The following is a 10575-nucleotide window of genomic DNA, read 5'->3' as shown; positions in this document are numbered from 1 at the left end:
CGCTATCTCGTTATAAGGAGTTACATTTTTTTGCTGTAATAAAAAATGAACTGTTTATAAGTAGCCTAACCTAACTGGTTTGCTGCTCACATCGGAAAATGACTCATTTACAAGATTTAATTACGTTCTATTTCATGCTTGGATTAAGACATGGGGAGATTCTGTCCGTACTACAAACTGGTTAGGTTAGGCTACTTATAAACGAGATTAAATCTTTTTTTTTTCTACTGTGGCAGTTCAGTGCTTCCGTATGAACCAGTGTTGATTTAGCTGTAATGTTAAATATGTGGTTTCAACATAATGGCTGAAAACACCAGAATAGTCCTTTAAATTTCATTAGGATTACACACACGCAGGGATTACAGTGTTCGTTAAGGTTAGTGGTGAGGGAATGAATGTAATCAATATAGGGGGCCCAAGCAAGTATAATGAGACGGGCATGTTTGTGGACGCAGGTATAAATATAGATCAGTGGTTATTGATCCTGGTTGCCAGGTCTGGGAGCCTTGCTGGTTTTCCTTCCACTGATCTAATCAGGGATTATTTTACACCTGGGATGTCAGGTGAAACTGAAGACCAGTGGCAGAAAAGCATGGAGGCATATTGCCCGTGTGCTGCCTTCACTCAGAAGTGATGATTAGCTGTTCTGACAGCATCACTAAAGTACAAACTAATCGTCACTCAATAGCTGTGGTGTCAAATATTCATGATCAACAGCTTCACAGCACACAAATGCATAACAATAAAAAAACTAGAGATGGAGAATAATGAGAATGAAGATATCACACTAATTAATGAAGAAGTGTTATTTAAGATTTGGGCAGTTAGTTGTAATATTATCTTAAAACAATAGATAAATAGGTAGCAGTACACATCTGTGTGTCCCTCTCTGCCTTTATCATGTTAAACGCCTCTCTGCTGAGGTCTATACATCTTCCTGACAGCTGGACTATGAGCATGTGTCAGAGAAATGACCTGCCTCCCTGCATGAGCTCCCACAGGGCAGCGGAGCTTTAAGGACCGAGGTAACTCAATCTATGTACTTGACTTCTTTCTCAAAAACTTAAGGGATTGAGACACCATGACTCTTTCCAGCCCTGCAGGATAACCGTTTGAAAAAGTAATTGGATGGCTGCAGCCATATCCAAACTCTCCCTCTCCTTAGGTTTGAGAACACTTAATGACAAGGGTACAGTTACACTTTAGCTCAGCTCATGATGAATGAATGAATTTCTATTGATCATCAATGATTAGGTTGCTTTATGTAATGATTGTATTATTAGTTATGTTCATTCATCATACATTGATTGCTGTGTGACCCCATGGCTGGATGAAGCATCACTGGCCCAAACACTTCTCACAGTTCATAGGTTCATTATGATCTAATGATGATGTGTGAGTGTGGCTTGGGTGGAGCCTGGTAGCAAGAGGGATAGATAGTGGGTGTGGTTCAGGGAACAAGCCAGGAAGAAAGAGCTTGGCTACTGCATGTGATCTGTGTTTGTTGATGACCTTGTTCTTTATATCCAGCAGATTGTTGGAACACAGAAGGGAGGGACACACCACATTTAAGCCCTGGCAAGTAACCCACACTCCTTAGTTTCCGTGCTTCATTTGAGTTAAGCTTCAAGCGCTCCATAAGGCTGCTCCAGAGAGTGGGTATTTTGTGTGGTGTGAATAAGGATTGCTGGCTGCAGATGAGTTCAAGAAAAAGTCATGGCCAGCTCTTGTTGTGTTATTGTTAATTCACTATTAAAGGCCATCTTCTGTTCATTGATTACTGTTCAGCTGAAGTCTAAATATATTCAACAGACCTGAAAATGGTGGCATATCAATAAATATATGAACTAGAATGTAACATTTCCCAACTAAGGGTAAGTGTTAAGTATGTAAAACCATCTTAAATCCTAAGGTCATAGTGATCAATACATATTCACCATAGATCCCTGCATTACTCATCAAGCATTATTTAAGTAGTATTAAGTAATACTTGAGCATTTGTTAGGATGATGGACAAATTTCTTACAGGAACATCAGATTCACAACACATGAGCATTGTTATTTTAAGTTAACAAAACCTGGTGTATCTTCTGTAAACTGCAGTTTTAATGGTCACCAGGATATATTAAACATAGTCACCTGTTAAACTAAAAAACAAATGGTACACCACTGGGTCCACACAGAGCTCACAGAACAAAATATGTAATAATTTGCCCTTAACAGTTGTATAACTGTAATAATAATCCATAACTCTGTGCACACTGAAAAATCAATTTGCCGCTCACCTTATACTGCTGTGACTCATCCCACCTAAGTTATCCAACACAATTGCTAGCTCATGTTATAACCACACTCTAAACTGCAGCGAACCTCAACTGTGTAATTGGCTTGATGAATCTCAGTTTGGCTGTTATTCAGGGTTTATTGAGTTGCTAATTATGTTCTTATGATATTTTCATGGCCTTTCACCTTTGTTAGATAGTGTAGACAGCCAGGAAACACCGGAAAGTGCACAGAAAGAGGTCGATAGGTGAAACCAAAACCATAAAAATAATTAAAATGCCTCAGACTTACTAGGGTAATATGAATACATATACTTCAATAATAAATGACTGAATCCACAGAAATAGTTGCGGATCTTTAGAGATATGTCTCCACAGAACATTTACTTTAAACCTGAAGCAAAACTCATGCAAACATTTACAGCAAATAAACAAATAAATAAATAAAAAGTGAGTTCACATGCTTCATGTTTTATTTCACAATTTTCAAATACCAGCAAATACTTTAAAAAGGAAGTTTATATCCAACCAACCACTTGGGCATTCAGCATCAGTCGCTGCTTAACATGAGCTTTTTATATGTCTTTTATGGGTTGAAAATGAAAAATGTATGTTACCTTTTGCCCAGTCGCATAGTTCGTACACGTATAAGACTCTTGACCGTTGAGACAGGTGGAAGAAAGGTTCACAAATATTACATTTGACAGATATGTTTGATCAAAGAGCATCGTCAACACGTTATCTTTGTTTCTTTGCTGATCTCATTAATAAAAGCTCTATGATAATCGCTCATAAATGTCTCCTGCAGTCACCCGCTGCATAGGCTGCAGAGGAGGCATTGTTCATCTTTATATCATGCAGGGTACCACTACAGAGGTCACCAGCAGTCAGGACTGTCTCTCACTAATGTAGCTCTCAGCGTAAGTTCAATCAGGAAGACTCTATTTCCCATCATTCACCATTTATCCCTATCCGCTTCCTAATCTCTCTCCCTCTATCCCTCACTCCTCTGCTCCCCCTCTCTTCCGCTCTCTTAGTCAGGTGCTTAATAGAAAGCACCTCCCTCACCAATCAGCTGTCGCTTTCCATCCCTCTCCTGACCAATCACAGCTTAGCACGAAATTTAAAAGTCTTCGTCTCTTCTCCAGCTGTCTTCTGATCGAACCCGGCAACCCTCCTCCACCCCAAGCACCACCAGATCCACGCCAGTAAGGCCTCCTATTTCCTGCCCTCCAGCTCTCCACCACCACCAGGTCTAGACCAGCAGCCTCTCCTCTTGCGTTTTCCCCCCTTTCCGGATGTGGTCTTCACGATGGGGTCTAGGACGCCAATGCATATTCAAACTTTGTACTTAATAAATCTTTCTCATTCAGTTCGCTGAGTCTCTCATGATTGAAATGCTCCTTGACTGCCATTGACCTACTTACGCTGTAATGAGAGCCGGCATTTTCTCTCCAGACTGATGGGTGGTGCATTTCTTCACAGAGGATCCTTCCTCTGACAATGATCTGAAGACTTCAATATGACTGACCTAATTCCTGGAGGAATTTCACCTCATTCTTGGTATAATATATGAATGTTGAAAACACACACTGGAACCATGTATATAAAATTTTTAAATAGTTGATTAGAAAGTCTTTAGAAGCCCCCTGGTTTTTAAAGTCTGTATCTGCTCACAGAGCCTCTCGTTTCCAGGTGAGATGGAGCCTGTGTGTTGGCTCTGCAGCCTAATGGAAGCTTTGCATAAAAGTATGTCTCAACTATCTGCTTGACAGACGCTCACTCATCTTCCCCTTCTATGATTTCGCTCCTCGGAGTGCAGATAGCAGGCTAAATAAATAGCGGAGGTGGTTGAAACGGGTAATTTTCTGCCCATCATCGTCGTGAAAATGAGACACTGCCTGACTAATCTACAACCGAATTCAGCCTCATATAGACAGCAAAGTGCAGCAGTCTAGGCTCTGCATTAGATAGCAAGAAAAAGCATGGCTGAAAATAACACTGGAATATGTGTACATATTAAGTCTTGTCTGGTGTTTAATAAGTAAACACTTAAAGTTAATGCTTTTCGAATGGTTCACAGTTCCTAACGTTTTTGTTCTTGACACAGTGTGATTATTATTTCATTATTTCATTACTAAAATCATGGCAGAAATACTTGTAGACAACTTTAATACTAATATGATACAGCGCTTCATGCCTTTGTATAACCAGAAATGGAGAGAGTTGGGAGGAGGTTGTCAAAGTCATGGCAGAATGGAGGCAACTTAGTGGAATTTGCTGGTAAGGAGGAAGCTCACGCTGTGAATCGATGTCCATCTGTCACTCAAAACGGATACTCCCATAATGTGCCAAACTTTAAGTGAGTGTTGGACAATGGTGTAAAGACCTTAGGAGAAACTAGGACAACAGGATAAAGAAAGAAAGAAAGAAAGGATAAAGTGAGGGACTGATTGGATCAGTGATGGAAGTCACAGCAACAGTTGATTCACCAGGAAGCAGGAAAAGAGTCATGAGGTGAGCAGAAGGGTGTAGTTTGAGCATGGGCGGAGGGGCCGTTCCCACCAATAATTAAACCCCCTCGTAAAAAAAGACTCATTGGGTGCAGGAAGGATTAAATTCAGTTGGTATATTAGGTCCCCACCAATGTCAAGTGGTGACTCAGTGAAGTGCATCTGAGGTTTCGTTTTTTTATCAGGGTGCGCCTGATGGGAACTGACAACAGACGACCTCATAGTGCATCCCAGCATCATCTAGCTCTTGAATGAGACTTTATTTAAAAAGATAAGCTTAAAGCTTAAGTATTTTATACAATCATGCTACTTTGACACATACTGTTCATTAGCGTATCCTGATTTTTGTGTCTTAAAGGTAGGGTAGGAGATTTTGAAAGTAAACACATGTAAGTACGCCCCGTTCTCTCGGAGTTCACTTCGAAGCCACGCCTCCCAAACAGTCTGCAGCCAACTATACGCGCAGGGGCGCCTCGCAGGATTGGCTGATGTTTTTAGTGTTTTATAGCTTCCACAGATGATTAATATTCTTGGTTTTAAAGCGAAACTGCCGAACTAATCGGTTGCTATCGGATTGTAAAGAGAAGATAATTTATCAAAAAGTGCATCAGAAGGAAATCTCCTACCCTACCTTTAAATACATCTTTTATAGGCAAAACTAACACTGATTACTGTAAAAGTACATATGTGTTATGCTACATATAATTCAAAAGGTTCCTGGTGTTTCTTCATTGATTTATCAGCTAATTTATTCTACCTGTGTCCAGCCCTCATCACACACACACACACACACACACACACACACACACACACACACACAGTCATCCAATCCCCCATCAGTGACTTTCATGAGGGTTTACTGTCCTCATCCTAACTTTGTCCCTGTTTCGATGGCCATGATCCCTCTCTTATCTCTTTGCTTGTTTTTTTTTTTTTATGTGTCTGCCATGTCTTTGTTTCGCCGCCTCCTGCTGTTTAAAGTTTTTGTCGTTCCTCCTATGTAACATAGGGACAGCGCTGGATTGATCTCTGTGGGAGGACGAAAACTTTTTAGACATTGGGATAAGATGGTGTTTTTAAAAACATGGCACAGGCTGATGTCTTTCCATTAGGACGTCGTGGCTCCGAGGATGTTTTCTGACAGTATGAGATGTCAGCTACACGTCCTGCAAACAGTAGGATATCATCAGGCAATGTGTGTCACAGTCGTAATATCCAACATCTCTAGCCAGTGAAATCATCATCAGTGTTCATTCAAGTGTAAAAAAAGTCCATGTTTATGAGTTCACCCCTTTCAGAGTTCATTTAGCTCTCCCAGAGGCATATCAGCTATTTGAAGGAACAAGCAACTGTCTAATCAGCACTTGTCAACGTCAAATACTCACTGGCTTAAGAATCCAAACGTGTGAATTTGCTGTTAGTTATCAAATGAATTTTCTCTAAAAGATTAATTCCACATGGGTGATTTTCCAGTGAGGAAATTACAGGCCATATACACAAGTGTAGGTTGTAGTGGAGATTTGTTTTAGTGTCTAATTACTCTGAGATGATTTTTTTTTATTTTTCAGACTCTCAAATGGTTCCCAGGGTTTTGCCTCAGGTGTTTAAAGTAGGCTAAGTGGCCTGAGGAAATTAAATGTCTAAACAGATGAAACAGAAAGCCCCGTGAGACTACATTATATGTAGCAGTGAAGGTTATGAAAGTATACAAGGGGGAAAAAATGATATTTATTGAATGAGTTTCTCCTCATCCCTCTCCTCTCCTTCCTTCTACCTCACATACCCTTTCACCGCTAATCATTTTCCATCCGCTTGTGATTGTTCTTTTGTCGCATCGTCTAATGTCCTTCGGGGTTCTTATTACCTTGTTTAAAAACATGAGAAAGAACATCTGCCAATAGTGTCTTTTAATTTACAACTTTTATAGGACAAAGAAAAGACGTCTGTTTAGAAAATGGATGTATAAAGGACTTCTTTTATTGAATGTGGAAATGTGTCTTTTAGAAAGAATGTCTTTTACAGGACGTCAGATAAATTACAAAAGGACGGAGAGAAAAAAAAGTCTTAAGTGAAAGGAACACTCTCCACCTGAAAATGTCTTTCAGGGTGCTACTGAGAATTTTAACAAACTGGTCTTTTAATAGTTGCACTGGTTGGTACAAACTGATGCTAGTGTGAGATGAAGGTTTGTTACTGACATAAATCCATTCTAATTGTTCTAAATGTATTGATTATAGCATTCAAATTAAGCCTGTAAGTTAATGTGTCTGTAGTTTCTATCCATTTAATAAGTTTTCCAAATCTGATTTAATTTAATATGTAGCTCTCAGCGTAAGTTCGGTCATGAAGACTCTTTCACATCATCCACCTCTTATCTCTATCCGCTTCCCTCTCCCTCTTCACCTCGCACTCAATCGCATTCACTGCACTCCACTCCCTCTAGTGACCTCCCACATAGTCAGGTGTTTAATAGATGGCACCTCCTGTCGATCCATCCCTCTCCTGCCCAATCATAGCGTAGCACGAAATTTAAAAGCCTCTGTCTCTTCTCCAGCTGCCCCCTGATCGAATGCGGCAACCCTCCTCCACCCCAAGCACCTCCCGATCCATGCAGTTCAAGGCCTCCTCTGTCCTGCTCTCCTGCTACTACACCACCACCAGGTCTAGACCCGTGGGGGGGGGGGGTCTTCTGATCAGCGGCCTCTCCGCTCGAGCTTTCCCCCTTCACGACGGGGTCTAGAATGCACATTCACAATTATTGTATTAATAAATCTTTCTCATTCAGCTCGCTGAGCCTCTCATGATTGAACTTTCACAATGTCCCTTCCCCGTGTGTCTGTCTGGGTGATTTAATTGTTACATAGACAGCCAGAGGGATAATGTCACCTTGTGACCTTGTGTTAATGTCTATATGCATGTGGATAAAATTATAATGTGACCAGTGGTAAACACAAATTTGTGTCACACTGCCTTAACATGCTTGTATGTTCAGAGATAAATGTGCAGTTGTTCCTGATCTGTCCACTAGGTGGTTCTATTTTCCCTCTATACTTGCATGTTCAAACCACTTCTGTTCTAAAGATGCTCCTTCCTGCTGTGTAGTCAGATCACTGAAGTGTCCCCCTGCTGATGTCGTAAAAAAAATGTTTCTCTCTCTCTACATTCGTGACTCTAAAGATGATCCGCTCTATCTGATGTCAGCACGGTATCTTTTCCATTACAAAGCAGCAGAAAAAGAAACAGGTCCTGTTAGTACAAGTCTCTGGAGTGGACATGCAGCCTTCCTGTAGAGCTGACAGATCATTTCGGTTCAACATTTCCCCTCGTGCAGCAGCTTCTGACTTTGATGTTATGTTTATGTGCTGCGAGGAAGCAGAAAAGGGGAAAATTGACTTGGTGTGCACATTTGTTTCTCAAGCAGCGGGGACACGATGGCCAAAAAAAAAAAAAAAAAAGCAAGATTTTAACTTTGTTGTGTTGCATTTTGAGGGCTTGAATTTCTTTACTGACATTTAAACATGACATTTAATCTGACATTTAATCACTAACCTTTAGCCTTAACCTAGCATGAGCTAAATTCAAACATGAACCAGCAAAGCTTGTACCTATAAAAGGCAGCTGAACTAAAAGGACTCAAATCCATGCATTTTGCACTGTTACAGGGCATCACGTTCCCATAAAGGTCATTCAAGAACAAACAGCAGAGGTTGCTCCTAGTATCCAGAATCCCCTGGCTGCATAATCTCTGTCTTATTTATCAAAATTTGACTTCAGTTAACAGCTAGACAGAATAGAGTGAGCAGGAAGATCATGTGGAGACACCAGATGCAGCAGGGAGAGCTATTAAAATGCTGGCCATGTATCTTTTATGAGCAGCTTGCACGGGGAGGTGTGAGGTGTGCACTACTTAACTGACATCTAGTGGCACACAGTGAGTACTGCAACAATACCGACAGGCTGTGCGTGACCCCTGTTATGAATACTTCAAGTGAAGGAGACAGTGAAGCTGTGTTATTGCTGTTTTGAAACTGTCCATCTGTCTGCGTACCATTGAGCTAAGAAGCTTGAATCACACGGCTGTGTGAAGCTGGAGGAGGTAGGGATCAGACAGTAATGAGAAGCAGCTGGATCAAAGGGTGGCCCTTGAAAGGCGCAATGGTGAGGAAGTCTTAGCAAGTTGATTTTCTTGCTAAGACATAGACCCCTTCATGTCCTCCAATGTGCCTGCGTGGGTTTCCTAAACTGACTCTTAAACTATTAATGGAGCGCATGTGTATTTTTTAGGCTAGAAGTTAGCATCTCATGTATTAATTCAACATAAAACCGGTGTTGAAAGATTTTTCCACTAAATTTTGTATGTATGTGACATTTTAAAAATCTTCACTAAGGATGATAGATTTTCTGATGCCTTAAGCTGCTCGTCAGATACAGCACAGTCACATTACTACTCTGATGAAGTTTGTCAGCACTTGTGTTAGGATACAGCTTGTAACGGAGTGTGGTGTTGTTGTACACAGTATTAGCTCCTTTAGTATTGATACAAGCAAATAAATAAACAAAGAAACAAACAGGCTACAAAGCTTTGTTTTGAACTTTAATCCAAAAAGTTCAAATGGGTAAAGACAAATAAAAACTTCAGCATTATTATTAAAACACACACATGGTTAGAGTGTTAAGTCATACTTGTATGTCTACGTCATGTAGTACTTTAGTTATGAATTGTTTGATGTATAGTTGTGATTGGTGCAGAAAAACTTCCAAACTGACTGGAACAAAGGGGTTAAATAAAATAAAGGAAAGTGTAGAGAATACCAAGAAGCTTAAGTTTTAATGTTTGTGACAAGATCTTTGTGATTTCTGGAATTAGTGTCTGTGTCCTCGAGCAAACTGATACCAAAGAGGCCAACAGCAGGCCGGGACAAGGATTACCAGAAAAGTCAGAACCGCTGTCGGGTATGATTTTATATTCTGTGAAAAGAGTCAGTGACAAGTTAATGCCCTCACACACAACCCACCTTTTGACAAGTCAGCATTTATCAGTACACACCACTCTGTCCGTATTCATACAAAAATGTACTTGTGTGTCTAAAATGTTAAATAGTCCATCAGCAAAAGTCAGGAAGTCAACTGCAGCTGATGTTAGTAAATCATTAATGAGGTCATAGTGATCCATTCACTTTGTAGCTGTAAATATTAATGAGTTGTCTATAAATATGTGCACATACTCTGCAGCTCTCTCCCATAACCGTCCTATGCAAACTCAGAATAACTCCCTAAAAATGGTTCAAAGCCCATAGTGATGCGCTGATGGTGCGATCATGTGGTGTCATCATTCATTCAGTCCCATTGCCACAAGGGTATAAAATCAAGCACCGCACCAGCATTCTAAATAGCTCAGTGTACAGCAAACAGACCAGTTTGTTTGTCAGTGGGATTATTGCAAAGCCACACAAAAGGCCTCGTAAAGTTATGCAGCAGGGCACCTGGTGCTGAGTGCGTAACAAGTTGCCAAGACTCTGCTGACCTGATGGCTGCAGAGTTCCAAACCTTCTCTGGCATTAAGATGATCAGAAACGCTCTGTGCCAGGAGCTTGGTGGCACGGGTTTCCATGGCTGAGCGGCTGCATTCAAACCTGCCAAGCGTGGTGTGTGAAGCATGCTGTCACTGGACTCTGGAGCAGTGGAAACATGTTCTGTGAAGTGTTGGACAATCATGTTTCTCTATCAGGCAGTCTGATTGGCAAAGGTACCTGCCATGGTGTTGCTTTTTCTGGTGTTGG

The sequence above is a fragment of the Parambassis ranga genome, chromosome 15 (genome assembly GCF_900634625.1).
Source record: "Parambassis ranga chromosome 15, fParRan2.1, whole genome shotgun sequence".
NCBI classification, from domain to species: Eukaryota; Metazoa; Chordata; class Actinopteri; family Ambassidae; genus Parambassis; species Parambassis ranga.
This window is presented reverse-complemented; position numbering follows the sequence as displayed.